Here is a 14,737-nt window from a genome sequence, read left to right as displayed (position 1 = left end):
CACTCAACGGACACTTTGAAAATGCTGCGGGAGACCAAACAAGAAACAGCAAAGAGAGACAAACTTACAGAGGCCTGGCACGTCGTATGCAAAGCAAGGAATTCCTGTGTGACCTTGGACTCATGTACGATGCACTGTCTGAACTTGCAAACCTGTCTCAGCAACTCCAGGCCCATTCAATCACACTCTTGAGAGCAGACCAGCTTCTGAAGCGCACCATCAGAGTGCTGGCATCATTCAAAGACACTCCAGGGGAGAAATCAGAGGAGACACTGACAGCACAGGCTATGGGACATTTTGGATCGGTTCCCCTGGAGTCAAATGCAAAGCTCACACCAATCAATGCAAAGCAGTTCCTACAAAGTCTGATCAACAACATGGAGAAGCGCCTCTCATTTGAAGGTGAAATGCTTCATGATCTCAGCGTTCTGGATACAGACAACTGGCCATCAACACCTGGTATACGGCATGGTGAGGCACAAGTGAAACGACTGTGCAGGCGGTTCAATCTTTGTGAAGAGCAAGCAGTTAATGGTATGAGAGATTTCCTTGAGCACCCAGACAGTGAGCCTGAAAGCCTAAAACCACTCATACGATGCATGCAGACCATCCCTTGCAGCACTGCGGAGTGTGAAAGGGGCTTCAGTCTCATGAACAATGTATGCACGGACAAGAGATCTACACTGTTGTTGTCCAATGTAAGTAATTTGATGATGATCAGCATCAATGGTCCCCCTGTAAGACTTTTTGAGCCAAGGAAGTACGTCACAACATGGTTGAGAAGCCATCGCTCTGCCACGCAAGCAAGGAGGCAATGCACACCTCAGATGCCCGAGTACAACTACAAACATATTTGGAAAGCTTTGTAGACTACCAGGCTACCCACCCTCCCCTTCTTACCCCACCCCAAGCACACTGCCAGAAAACCAGGTGGAACAGGAGCTGGGCTGTCTGTTAGTGTTCCATCCTTTTTCCAGAGCTTGTGGACTAACACAGTGAACCCAGTATGGATACTTTGATGATGTTAAGTGCCTTTTCAACCTTTATTTGTTAACACATTCACATAACATCTAAGCTAAATAGCTCTTAACTGGCTGAGTCTTGTTGCTAAAAAATTGAAAATAAATTGATGTTGATAGCACATAACCAGTCTTTCAGAATGCTCTCAATTACGTGGAGATGCATACTGTATGCATTAGTGAGTGTGGTGGTGCTTATGGGGTGTCGCTTCAGGACGGGTGTCGCTCCGGGGCGCGTCGCTCTGGGACGGGTGACTATGAGGCTGGAAGGGAAAATCACAGTATACCAACTACAAAAAACTAGACTACACCACTGGAGACGCAGGTTTAATTGCAATTGCAATATGGGACGATATCGCGGGCAATCCCTTTCACGGGAAGCCTCAATTCATTTGTGACCAATATCGGAAAAGCCTCGATGCGACTCACGGCCGTCTCTTTCATCGCTGTCTCCTCTCACCCTCCGATCTTCTCCTCCTCTCTCCTCTTCCAGTTTCTTTGCCGCATTTTCCCTTTTCCTTAACAAACATTTATTTTTTACCTTTTACTAAAGTCATCTCCATTTCACACAGAAATCTTACCAACAATATTACCTGAAACTAAAAATCCAACAAGTATATAATAACAACAAAGGCGGAAGCGACGAATCCGTAACAGCAGGAGCACCAGTCCAAAATGGGCAGCCAAACTCAATTGAGCTCTATGTGAAAGTGTTACTCACCGTTCTGAGCTAGATTCAGCTCAGGAATTCCTCAGTTTGAAGGAGAATACCCAGATGGTAATTCATCTCTGATGATGGCTTTTTGATATGACCCTCCCATGAAAGGGGTTACAGTGAAAAGTGCATGGACTTACAAGGACTGCACCTCTTCCATTGGTATCCAGAAAAGTAGATTGGTTGTTTCAATTGCCAATCCATGTGGAGAGATTGTGAGAGCATGTGACTTGCCTCCATTGACGGCCATGATCCAAATAACCAAAAATATAATTGCAAACATAGACAACATTGATAGACTCGGCACAAAATATGAAAAATGCAATGTAAGAGGAGACAAGGTATGCTTATTTGTGGTAACATACCTTTCTAGACAAAATCGACCCTGCTGATGATGAAAATCACTTGCCAAACTGAAATTTTAGCCGGAACCCCCCAATTCAAGATTGTGGAAAAGATGGCCAGCAAAATGAATGAACCCATATCTCGACCTTCTACTGATGATACAGGTGGAAATGGTGTTTTAGGGTTCAATTAAAAAAACTAGAACGGCACTCTTCGACGTCACGACGTGACTGATACGCCTCCGCCCACATTATTACGTCATTATAATACGTGTATCAAGTTTGATTTAAATCCATTCAGTTGTGCCCAAGTTGCACATATTTACGTGACATGACCTCTGACCTTTGACCTCGGGACCCCCAAAATCTAATCAGTTAATCTTTACATCATTATACATACCTGTACCAAGTTTCAATTAGATCGCTTTAGCCATTCTGAAGTTATAGACCTATTGCAGACTTTGACCTATGACTCCAAGATATATTCACTTAATCTTTGCAACATTATACATACCTGTACCAAGTTTCAATTGGATCACTTCAGCCATTCTCAAGTCATAGACCTATTACAGATTTGCCCTTTAACCTTAGACCCCAAAATCTAATCACTTAATCTTTACAATATTATACATACAATTATATCAAATGAACCCCTCAATCGTACACTTTCTAAAATCCAATCTCACCCCTCCCCTCCAAATCTTCCCCATAACCCCTCCCCTCCAAATCTTCCCCATCACCCCTCCCCTCCAAATCTTCCCCATCACCCATCCCTTTCAAATCTTCCCCCTTTCCCCTCCCCTCCTAATCCTCCCCATCACCCATCCCTTTCAAATCTCCCCCCTTGCCCCTTCCCTACTAAACTCCCCCCACACCCCTCCCCTCCAAGACTCCCCCTCGCCCCTCCCCTCCTAGACTCCCCTCTCACCCCTCCCCTCCAAATCTCCCCCATATCCCATCCTTTTCAAATCCCTCCCCTTGTCCCTTCCCTCCTAAACTCCCCCCTCGCCCCTCCCCTTCAAATCTCCCCACCCTCATTTCTTCTCAATTTCCCCCCTCTCACTCCCCCTCCTCAAAGCGTCCTCCCCGCTTCTTCCCCCTTCCAACTCTCACCTCATTGTGCCTCACGCATTCACCATCAAACCTTTTGTCCGCCCCATCCTTCCCTTTCTCCGAGCTATTCTGAAATCTCTGACACACCTTCAACAGCTCTCCCTACCTCTTCCACCTCTTCCACATCTTACCCTACCCCTCCTCCCCCCCTGTTCTGTATCCGATGCTCCCCCTTCCTCTTCATTAACGGTATGGACCTCAAACATCCGGGGCCTTCGTTCAAACTTAACTGATCTCTCCATACAGGTTGCTTCTGTCAAACCAGACGTGATCTGCTTAACAGAAACTTTCCTCCTTCATGATGTCTCTGTTTAGCAGCGTGTCTTGTAAATGTTGGACAGAGACCCTCAATAATTTTCAAGGAAGTTGGAAACGACACAAGTGTTCAGTGTGTGATCAATCATTTACAACGTTATCAGCTTTAAAACGACATCGAACAATCCACACGGGCGAGAAACCGTTCAGGTGTTTTATTTGCAGCAAGGAGTTTGCACACTCATCAGATTTACACATTCATCAAAGAACACACACAGGTGAGCTGAAACCCGCAAATGGAGATAACAACCAACGTGAGAAGACTGAAAAGTGCTCTTTTTGTCCAAAAGCCTTTGCTCGATCATCATATTTCAGGATTCATGAAAGAACACACATGGGAGAGAAGCCTTTCAAGTGCTCTGTGTGCAGCAAAGAGTTTTCACGCTCTTCACATTTCGGGGATCATCAACTAACACATGCAGGAGAGAAGCCTTTCTATTGTTCTTTGCGTCCCAAAACCTTTATTCAATCAACACATTTCAGGAATCATCAAAAAATACACACAGGTGAGAAGCCCTGCAAGTGCTATTTGTGTCCTGCAGCCTTTGCTGATTCGACGAATTTAGAAAATCATCTCAGAATTCACACAGGAGAGATGAACAAGTGTTCTGTGTGCCCGAAAGCCTTTCTTAAAGCATCACATTAAATAAATCATCTCAGAATTCACACAGGAGAGATGAACAAGTGTTCTGTGTGCCCGAAAGCCTTTCTTAAAGCATCACATTAAATAAATCATCTCAGAATACACACGGGAGAGAAGCCATACAAGTGCTTTTTCTGTCCTAAAGCCTTTATTCAATCATCACATTAAAAAAATCATGTCAGAATACACACAGGAGAGAAGCCACACAAGTGTTCTGTGCGCAGCAAGGCTGACAGGTGTACCTCAGAGTTAAACATTCATCGAAGCTACCGCTCCCCATGTTATATGTTTTATGTGTCGGTTTCTCTTTCTGTGTGATTAATGTTAGCTCTTTCACGAGCCTCGATCTTGTATACAACAAAAAAAAAAGAGTGCACACGGGAGAGAAACCTTTCAAATGTTCTGTATGCAACAAGGCCTTTGCTCGTTCTTCAACTATGTACGGACATCAAAGAAGACACACGAGAGATGAAAGTACAACAATACATGAACTAGAAAACGAAGCATCCTACAAATATGTCGGAATAGAAGATGGTCCCCTGGTAAAACACAAAAAAATGCGTAAAATAATCAGCAAAGACTACCTACGCAGAATAAGACTAATTCTGAAGTCATCCCTTTCTCCAATGAACAAAATCAAAGCTATAAACCAACTTGCCATATCGGTATTCCAGTATATCTGTGCAATTATATACTGGCCACAATCAGAGATCAACAACTTAGACACCAAAACAAAATGACATCATGTAGACCATGATTCTTACAAAATCCACCGCTCCCCAAAATAAAAAAAAGTTGCCATGGATACATCAAATTGTCTATTTCATCAAGATTAAAATTGACGATCATAATCAAAGTTCAGGTAAATCTGATTAAAATTGATGACTTTTCTGATGAAAATTTATGATTTTAAAAGTTTGACCTTTGAGTTGACCTTCGACCTTTTGACTTTAAAAATAGTTGGTCTCCCTATTTAGTGAAGCATTGTGCAAGTGCTCTTTAATTTTCAAATGTATTGGATGAAAATTGATGATTTTTCAGATGAAAATTGATGATTTTCGAAGTTTCACCTTGAGTTGACCTTTGACCTTTTGACTTTAAAAATAGTTGGTTTCCCAATTCAGTGAGCCATTGTGCAAGTGCTCTTTAATATTCAAATGGATTGGATGAAAATTCATGATTTTTCAGATGAAAATTCATGATTTTGGAAGTTTGACCTTGAGTTGACCTTTGACCTTTTGACTTTAAAAATAGTTGGTTTCCCAATTCAGTGAGCCATTGCGCAAGTGCTCTTTAATATTCAAATGGATTGGATGAAAATTCATGATTTTTCAGATGAAAATTCATGATTTTGGAAGTTTGACCTTGAGTTGACCTTTGACCTCCAAAATAGTTGGTCTCCCTATTTCGTGACTCAATCTGCAAATGCTGATCAATTTTCAAGTCGATCGGATGAAAGATTGCAATTTTAGAAATATGACCTTTGACCTCAAAATCAATAGGCTTCTTCCTTATGTTATGACCAACTCTACCATCTGGTGATGTTTCGTGAAGATCGATTTAAAATTGTGACGTATCGGCGATTGATAGACAGACAGACAAACCGAAAGACAGAATAACAAACTCAACCGACCAATACACTTGAAACATCTTTGATTTTGCAATTGACAAGGAAACTTCTAACTATTCATAAGATATTCCACAAAAACCAATGCATTCCGAGGTTTTACTTGCCGAGACGCGAAGGAGGAGGCGGTTGATGTAGCTTATCGAAGTGCACAGAATAGTGTGCGTCGGACAAGCGGAGTATGTGAAAAGCTCAACAGAATATGGAATGAGATTTGCACATGAACAAGAAAATAACAAATCGGAAAAGGTATCCTATATCCATTTGGCAACAAACTTCCAAAAACAGGTGCAACTGCAGTATACAACGCAGGAAAATGAAACTGAAACAAATGCAGTCCCAATGGTCACAAAGAAGAAAAAGGAAAACTACAAAAAGAAATATCAGCAGATATACTCTGACAAATGGGAGCATGACAAAAGAGCAGGAAGGTTCAAAAAAGAGCTTAGGAGAACAGGGATTAATAAGGAAAGCTCATTGGAATTGCGAAGAAAAGGCCCAATTAATTTGGATGGAGAATGAGTTATCATAATGCCCAAGACCAGGGACACCACACCAATGGCTTTAAGAAATTGGTGCGATTGAGCCAATCGGACAAATGCAAGTTTTGTGGAGTAGAAACAGACAGTACCAGTCACCTCCTTTCAGGATGTAAAAAGCGCATGTCGGAACAGTTGTACACAGAAAGATATGACAGTGTCTGCAGAGTAATCTCCTGGGAAATCTGTAAACATTTCAACATTCAGTTTCCAGGACAATCATGGAAACAAAAACCAAATCTGATCCTTGAGAATGAACACATCGTGCTCACACATGACTAGATGATCCCATCAAGTGTGGACAATGCAAACAAAGCATTGCGTCCGGACATAGTGCTCAAACACAAAGAGGATCATGGACCCTCCATCAATGGTTTCAAGAAGATGGCCGGATTGATTCCACCTGACAAGTTTAGGTTCTGCAAGGTAGAAACAGAAAGCACAATCACCTTCTCCCAGGATCGAGAAAAACTTGCCAGTCCAGGTGCACTCACAAAGGCACAACAAGGTATGCAGAGTAATCCACGAGCATATCTGCATAAAACTTAAATGTCCCGATCTCAGAAATATCCTGGAAGCACAAACAAAATTCTTTCATTGAAAACTAATAATAAAATGAACCTCACTGGGATTTTGAAAACTTTACGAAGGAATCAATATAATCGGCTGACACCATCTGTCTGTCTGCCCCACCTGAAACAAAGAAAAAGACATCAGCAGCAGACTCTGGGCTGCGAGGATTTATTTGCTAAACTCGTACCCCTTAACGTACCCCATAACGTACCCCATAAACTCTCTGAACACCTTCATTGTTATTTTTGGTGTTTTTTTTTTTTTACCTCCTTTTCATGTTTTTGACAATGTTGTCATTAAATATTTTACAGAAGTTTTCTACCTCATTCCTGATTTTCTGTGTCATTGATAAGGTGCCAATCTATTACAGGTTGGTGATTCCGCAATACTTGGCAGCATTTTCTCCAACTTGGAAAAGTTTGATCCAAGCGTGTGGAGTAACCTCCCCAAGTCAATCTGTTCATTCATTATTGGTTTATCAGCAATGAATCCTTCCATCTGTTTGTTTATTATTCGACAGTCCAGACATTCTTCTTGAAATATCTTTGACATGGAAGAAATTTGTGACATCATGTCTGCCCTGAAGGATAGCACAATAGCACATGGATGGTGGTGGTTTGTGTGTAGCCTGTGGCTGCTGGTTGCATCATTTTCTGAAGGCGCCGCTGATGCAATGCCCTATATTACCAGTCGGCTGGTATTCATTTATCCAACCTCGGAAGGATGACAGACCGAGTTAACCCACCTGGTGTTAATTCAACGGCCTGACATGGGCTCAAAATCAGGACCCGAAGATCTCTTGACCGTTAAGCCAACACCAGGTTTTCCACATGGATGATTTTCAAACTCCTTGTGAATTAAAGTAATCCTTATCTCTGATTTTTCATCATGAAGAACGGTAGAACACTATTTGATTCCTCAAAATACATTTAGTGAATCCCTTTATGAGAACTATCTTGTCCCACACTGTTGAGGAAATATTTCTTTACTGTTTGAATAAATTAATGCCTTGAGAACAACCTGCATCTCCAACCTTTCCCTGTGTTTGCAATACACATCAAGGTGTTTGTAAATGTTGTGAAAAATATCCTGAAACCTGAACAGGTGTGCGATGCTATCTGCCACCAAAACTCACCTGTGTACAACATGATGAACCGACTAGATGATAGGAAAGAATGCCAAGGGCTTCCCACTGTTCCCAAATGTAACCTGTGATTATTTGCCTGAACATTGAATTCGGAAAGCTCCCAAGAAATAACAAAAATATTATTATTATTTTTTTTTTTTGTATACTGATTACGTGTTTGTAAATGTATATGGTTACGTGTTTGTAAAAACACGGAAAACATTGATGATGAAAATCGCTCTCACTGGGTTTGTTTCTACAAGAACTTTATTCCAACAGATATGTCTTCTGTCGGACAGACTTTTAAAAAGGACATTATTTTGACAGTTTTGGGCTTCCTCCACCTTTTAAAGTTACTAGGGCATGCCCGTACTATATCTATATCTAAAATTATATCCCCCCCCTCTATTTACATGAAATGGTTTGGTCCAAAGCGAACGGCTTGCGAGTGGTGACAATCCCCCCCCTCTATTTACATGCAATGGTTTGGTCCAAAGCGAACGGCTTGCGAGTACGGTGACAATCCCCCCCCTCTATTTACATGCAATGGTTTGGTCCAAAGCGAACGGCTTCCGGAGTTTGGTAAAGAAATCGCCATCGCGTGCACAAACGCGCAGGAAAGCGAATGAATCGCAAATTCGTTTTTATTAGTTGTAAAACATAGTTTAACGCCAACATAGTTTGCAAACGTGAAATAAATGAATACGCTCTCAAATGTGCCATCCGAGGCAGAGTGTGTCCTCCACGTTCGGCACACGCGATCGTTCGCTGCTCTCTGATTGGTTGAATCGTTTTTTGGACATAGCTCGGTAAGTAATTGTCCGATTAATATGAAACCTTGAAAAGGCACATCCTCGGGTCCCCAGCAATATACCTGGCAAGTTAAAAGTATATCGGACCCGTGGTTGTCGAGAAACAGCGGTCACAGACAAACGTACAAACGTACAGACAGAGATTACTGGAATTATAGATAGATGAAATTCCTTGATGTAGATTTTTTACCAGACAATTATGTGCCTGGGTACCATTGACAAGATAAAAACTGATAATCATAACATGAACAACGCACGAGGATGAACATGATCATGAAGGAACATGTGAATCAAACGAAATGGCATGCATGTCATCATTCATTAATCTGAAAATAGAAGGCATTTTTTGTTGCATTCAGTTCCTCAGTGCCTTCAGAACGTATTCACAGCCCTTGACTTTTTTCACCTGAGGATTTTAGAAATTCGTTCCAAGTTGCTGATCTTTGGCCAATGTTGATCTCAGAAATAGTTGGGGGTTGAATTCATTGAATTGCAAAGCCTCTTGAAATTTCAAGTCAACTGGATGAAAATTGAGGATTTTAGAAACAGCCTTACGGAGAGACAAAGTGAGAGTGTGAGGTTTGTCAGTATGGAAAGACATGTTCCACTTGTTTGACCAGTTTGTGATTTTGTCCAGGCCTACAGAGAGTGAAGAGACTGCTGCCTGCCGATCTGAGGGATGAGGTGTGGAGCGGCAGAGATTCAAGGAGTCATCTTCAACGAGATCGAGAGGATTTTCCAGAGTCGGAGAGATCATTAATGAAGACTACAAAAAGCACATGGCCCAGAACACTGCCTTGGGGAACTCCAGGCTGAACAGGAGGAGGATTTTAGAAATTTGGCCGAAGTTGACCTCAAAAATAATTAGTGGTTGAATTCCATGACCTGATATGCAAATCGTTTTCAAAGTTTAAGTTAATGTGATGAAAATTGCCAATTTTAGTAATTTGGCCTGCGCTGACCTCAAAAATAATTAGTAGTTGAATTCCATGAACTGATATGCAAATAGTCTTCAAAGTTGAAGTTAATCTGATGAAAATTTTCAATTTTAGCAATTTGGCCTACGCTGACCTCAAAAATAGTTGGTGGTTCAATTCAATTTGTTGATATGAAAATCTCATTCAAATTCCAAGTCAATCGAATGAAAATCGAGGATTTTAGAAATTAAAAAAAAAGTGGTTGACCTTTGGCCTATGTTGACCTTTTGGTCAATGTTGATCTCAAAATTAGTTGGTGGTTGAATTCAGTTCGTTGATATGAAAATCACATTCAAATTCCAAGTCAATCAGATGAAAATTGAGGATTTTAGAAATTTGAAAAAATGTGGTCGACCTTTGGCCTATGTTGACCTTTTGACCTCAAAAATATATAGGATTTTGTCGGACCACGAACTCTACCATTTGGTGAAGATCGGTTTAAAATTGTGACCTGCAGGCAAGTTTAAGTGAGCAGAGAAACAAACACACAAACAGGAGTGATCAATTTTTTTTTTTACCAAGTAACAACTCAAGATCAATCAGATTCGTTGAAAGATCTTCGATTTTCACAAGTAACAGACGGACTCAAATGCAACACCTTCTCGTCTGGCGAGGGTAACAGGTAAACATGGCGGAACCTCTTTGGAAACTAAATAACATGAAAGAGGACGACATAGTCCGAATGGCCATCTTTTAAACTCGTACAACAGGACAGGAACCGGAAAGTCGTTGTTGAACTTGTTGAAAGATCTCTTGAACGAATATCCACAGGAAGTGCACCGGCGGCCATCATTTTCCTGGGAAAGTTTCCGGTTGTTGTGGTTATTGGTTTTGGTTGATGTTTTTTTTTTTCTTACTCTCGCGAGATTTAACAAAACGTCAGTGAGACGAAACACGGTGATTGCGTTTGGTTGCTGCATTTATGATCACCACACCATGGAAGAACTATATTAAAGCCGTTTGTCCCGTTTGTATTTAGGTTTTGGTCAGAGATCCCCGTCTGTGTTTCCTTTTATTTTAGCAGCAGGAGCCTCTGGAATTCCACCATTAATACCACAGGAATTCCACCATTAATACCACAGGAATTCCACCATTAATACCACAGGAATTCCTTCTCCGACTTCGTATCGTCGACGTTGTAACGCAACAGCACACACACCCGATGGGTTTGGTAGTTTGTGAACCTGCTGCCTTTTGTCGATCATTTCTTCCATGAGCCTCGACACTTGTGTAAAAAATAAAATATGTACAAGAGGGCGTACCTCGGATCTGGATTCGGACCGGAGCCAAAATCGAGGACAAAGACAATCTTTTGGTGGAAACAATATGGCCGATGGTACAATTAGGGTGGTTTCAGAACCCCCCGAGCAACATCCGATCCGGTTAGTACAGAGATTACTCGGATTAGTGCTCGGGACGCATCCAAGTTCGAGTTGGGGCGTGGTCTACGGAGATCCGAGAAGGGCTGAAAACTCCATCAGATTGAATGAAGAAGATGCTGAGAAGGAAGAAACTCAACCAGATTGAATGAAGAAAAACATGTTGTGAAGGAAGAAACTCCATCAGAATGAATGAAGAAGAAGAAGGTGCTGGGAAGGAAGAAACTCCATCAGAATGAATGAAGAAGAAGAAGAAGAAGATGCTGAGAAGGAAGAACCTCACCTCCATCACATTGAATGAAGAAGAAGATGCAGTGAAGGAAGAAGAGCACGTGTTTCCCTGTTTCGCTGTCCCTCGGTTCTTTTGTACCAGAATGAATTGTCCCGAAGTGACAAACACCGAGCTGTGTCCGATGAACCGAGAAATCTCAGGTGAGAAACACACGGTCAACCCTCCGGGATCCACGAGAATCTCCGATGGGAGGAACCTGCTCGGTCCGGGAGAATCTCCCAGGGACAAGGAGTTCGGACCCGGTACGTGACGTTCTTGTTCCCGTGCGGGGTCCGTGCTGTGCACCATGTACGTTAATAGTTTATGTGGGAATCACACCATGTACGGATCGGGTTCACTCGTACAAGATCGTGTCGATGTGCTCATCGGGTTCCCTCGTACAAGATCGTGTCGATGTGCTGAGCGGGTTCCCTCGTACAAGATCGTGAATTTGCGGAGCAGTTCGATCGTTTCTCCCTGTTATATTATAGACAAAATGAATGGAGGAGTTGGGTTTTTTTCAGTAGAAAAGACGATGATGGGATCAGGGATCAGGGACATTAACCTGTAATTTATTATTATTAAGATGGTAACAGTTCGGACGGTGTAAGATCAGGGTCTGTCAGTCAGATTAATTAATGAGGAAATTAGACAGAGAACATTCGGCCCTTCATGTTTGTGGCACACCAACACTAAATTAAATAAATCCGTCAAAAGGACTTAATTTCTTGAGGATGAATGGGGGGGGGGGGAGTGAGGGGAGGGGTAACGGATTGGAGATGGGGGTTGGAGGAGTTAGGATGAGGGGGAGGGGTTGGGTGGAGTTAGAGGAGTAAAGATTTGGTTGGGGAGGGGGAGGGGTTAGAGGAATGAGGATTGGGAGTGAAGATGACGACGTCATGACAGGAACAGAGATCTCACCCACATCCCCTTCTGTGTGACACATCCCAAGATTTCCCCTTCCATAATATAATCTCTGTATTTATTATTCTAACCCATCCTCAGCACTTTACAATTCTTCATGTTAAACTGAGTCTGGCAATCCTCTATTGATGTATTAAAGTATCGAGACTTTCCTGAATCTAATCTAATCGTGCGCTTTCTTTCCTTGCGATGGAGCATTCACTTTACGCTGTTTGTTTTGTTTTGCAGTAAATTACAAGAGGATTGTTGAGTAAGCGATGTCACTTTAAGTTGAGAATGCTCCAGGTTCCATGTCGATCACGTAAAAATTAATAATGAAAAGACAATTTATAAGATATATTTCACAATTGAAACAAAGGTTCCCAATGTGTTTTGTTTATTTGTTTTTGCTTTTTGATTATTATTATTTTTTCGAAAAAGGTTTTTATCAACATGGAATTCTCATTTTTAATGACATCACGCTGTGGAGGGGATGTGTCTGAGAAGGAATGGTCGCATGAACTTGTGCGATGTAAAATAAATGAAATACAGTTGCTGGGACATTTGTTTCAACGAGTCCCCGCCATCATTAATTTTGCTAGCACGAGTATGCATGTTTGGGTTTGGAGGTTTAAAAAATGATAAGAAATTAACAGATCGTTAATTAATTATTAAGAATATTTGTCATTAATTAACAAATAAACGGATAGAGAAGTTAAATCCGTGTCGACCAAGTTTAGCGTACGAGTTGTTAGGAACCAGACGCAGGTGCTGGACACACATACACACAAAAAAAATCCAACTAACCAGAAACCTCATCTTCACCTAACTCTCTCACCCCGCCGTGTGTTTTTTCTTGTACACAACTCAAGTGGACATGTAAATATGTTTGTTGGTTGAATTTCACATTGATAGACCTTTCAGAGTTCATGAAACACCTTGAAAAGTTGGAAAAAAAAATTCTAAACAATTACCAAGGCTCGATGGTATTCATAGAAAACTTACCCTGCGCAATCAACTTGGTGCAAGCCAACTCTTCTGATTTTAAACGTTTTTAACTCAACTGGACTATGTCCAGCGGAGTTTTTGTCGACACCCAGTGCCCGTCGTCCATTGTCTGTCTGTCGTCTGTCTGTCTGTCTGTCTGTCGTCTGTAAACAATTCGACGTCTACGCTCTAAAAGTCACAAATATTGGTTAAATTTGATGAAACTTGTTATGCAGCATCTTCAAGATATAAACTTGTTTGGGATTGTATTTGGGCGTTGCACGCCCAAAAATGGGCGCGGCAGGGCGGCCATATTTAAAAATCAATTTTTGTCAATCTGGTACTTCCTAATGTAGCGAGAAGGCTGAAACTTGGTGTGTAGACAGTATGTAACAAACGTCAACACATATATTACGGGTTTTGACGATGTCCGAAAAATGACCTCGTCATGACCTATGACATGACGACCCATAAACATCAGTTTAGACGAAGGCCAATCTCTAAAAGTCACAAATACTGATCAAATTTGATGAAACTTGTGCCTTTTGCCACTTAAAGATATTTGAAAACACACATATGAACGCACATATTAGCTATATAGTTTGTGGTTCTATTATGCACATTCTAACCATATTGATAAAGACCAGTTGAGTTCAGGTTCCCTGGAACCTCTAGTTTCAAGATGGCGTCATCCATACCACGTGACCTCTGACGTCATAATTATAAATAAAATAATTCGACAGGTTGAGGCCCTCCCATGGTAAAGGGTCGTGTCAATTGGACCAACGGTTGCAGGGAAAATTAATTTTAAAAATGCAGACACGTACGCACGTGTGCCACGCGTGTGCCGCACGTACGCAACCGAATGCCTAACCTTGCTTTTCGCTTCTCAAGGGCAAAGTAATTATGCTTGCTTTAAACGGCAGCTGTTTAAACACAATTAAGAGGCCTTCCTTGCGATCCTATGAAAGCATTTATTGATTATACTAGGGCATGCCCGTACTATATATATATCTAAAATTATATCCCCCCCCTCTATTTACATGAAATGGTTTGGTGCATGAAATGTTTTGGTCCATTCGCAACGCCAAAGCGAACGGCGAACGCTTTACATGAAATGGTTTGGTTCATGAAATGTTTTGGTCCATTCGCAACGCCAAAGCGAACGGCGAACGGCTTGCGAGTACAGTGACAACCCCCCCCCCCCCCCCCTCTATTTACATGAAATGGTTTTTATTAGTTTTAAAACATAGTTTAACGCCAACATAGCGGCAACATAGTTTGCAAACGTGAAATAAATGAATACGCTCTCAAATGTGCCATCCGAGGCAGAGTGTGTTCGCCACGTTCGGCACACGCGATAGCTCGCTGCTCTCTGATTGGTTGAATCGTTT

At 41.7% G+C, this 14,737-nt stretch overlaps 1 long non-coding RNA gene across 1 annotated transcript in view; it reads right to left on the bottom strand.

The window, feature by feature from the left end:
• Positions 1-6,637: 6,637 nt before the first annotated feature.
• The window catches only part of LOC144892311 (uncharacterized), a 137,949-nt gene continuing 129,849 nt past the window's right edge, over positions 6,638-14,737 (bottom strand). Inside the window, exon 3 of the long non-coding RNA XR_013623504.1 lies at positions 6,638-6,734. This is a non-coding gene — a long non-coding RNA (uncharacterized LOC144892311). The remainder of the gene's footprint in view (positions 6,735-14,737) is intronic.

Source organism: Myxine glutinosa, chromosome 5 (genome assembly GCF_964187855.1).
Source record: "Myxine glutinosa chromosome 5, kmMyxGlut1.1, whole genome shotgun sequence".
NCBI lineage: Eukaryota > Metazoa > Chordata > Myxini > Myxiniformes > Myxinidae > Myxine > Myxine glutinosa.
The sequence above is the reverse complement of the archived record's forward strand: the minus strand, read 5'-3'. Positions and strand labels throughout refer to the sequence as shown.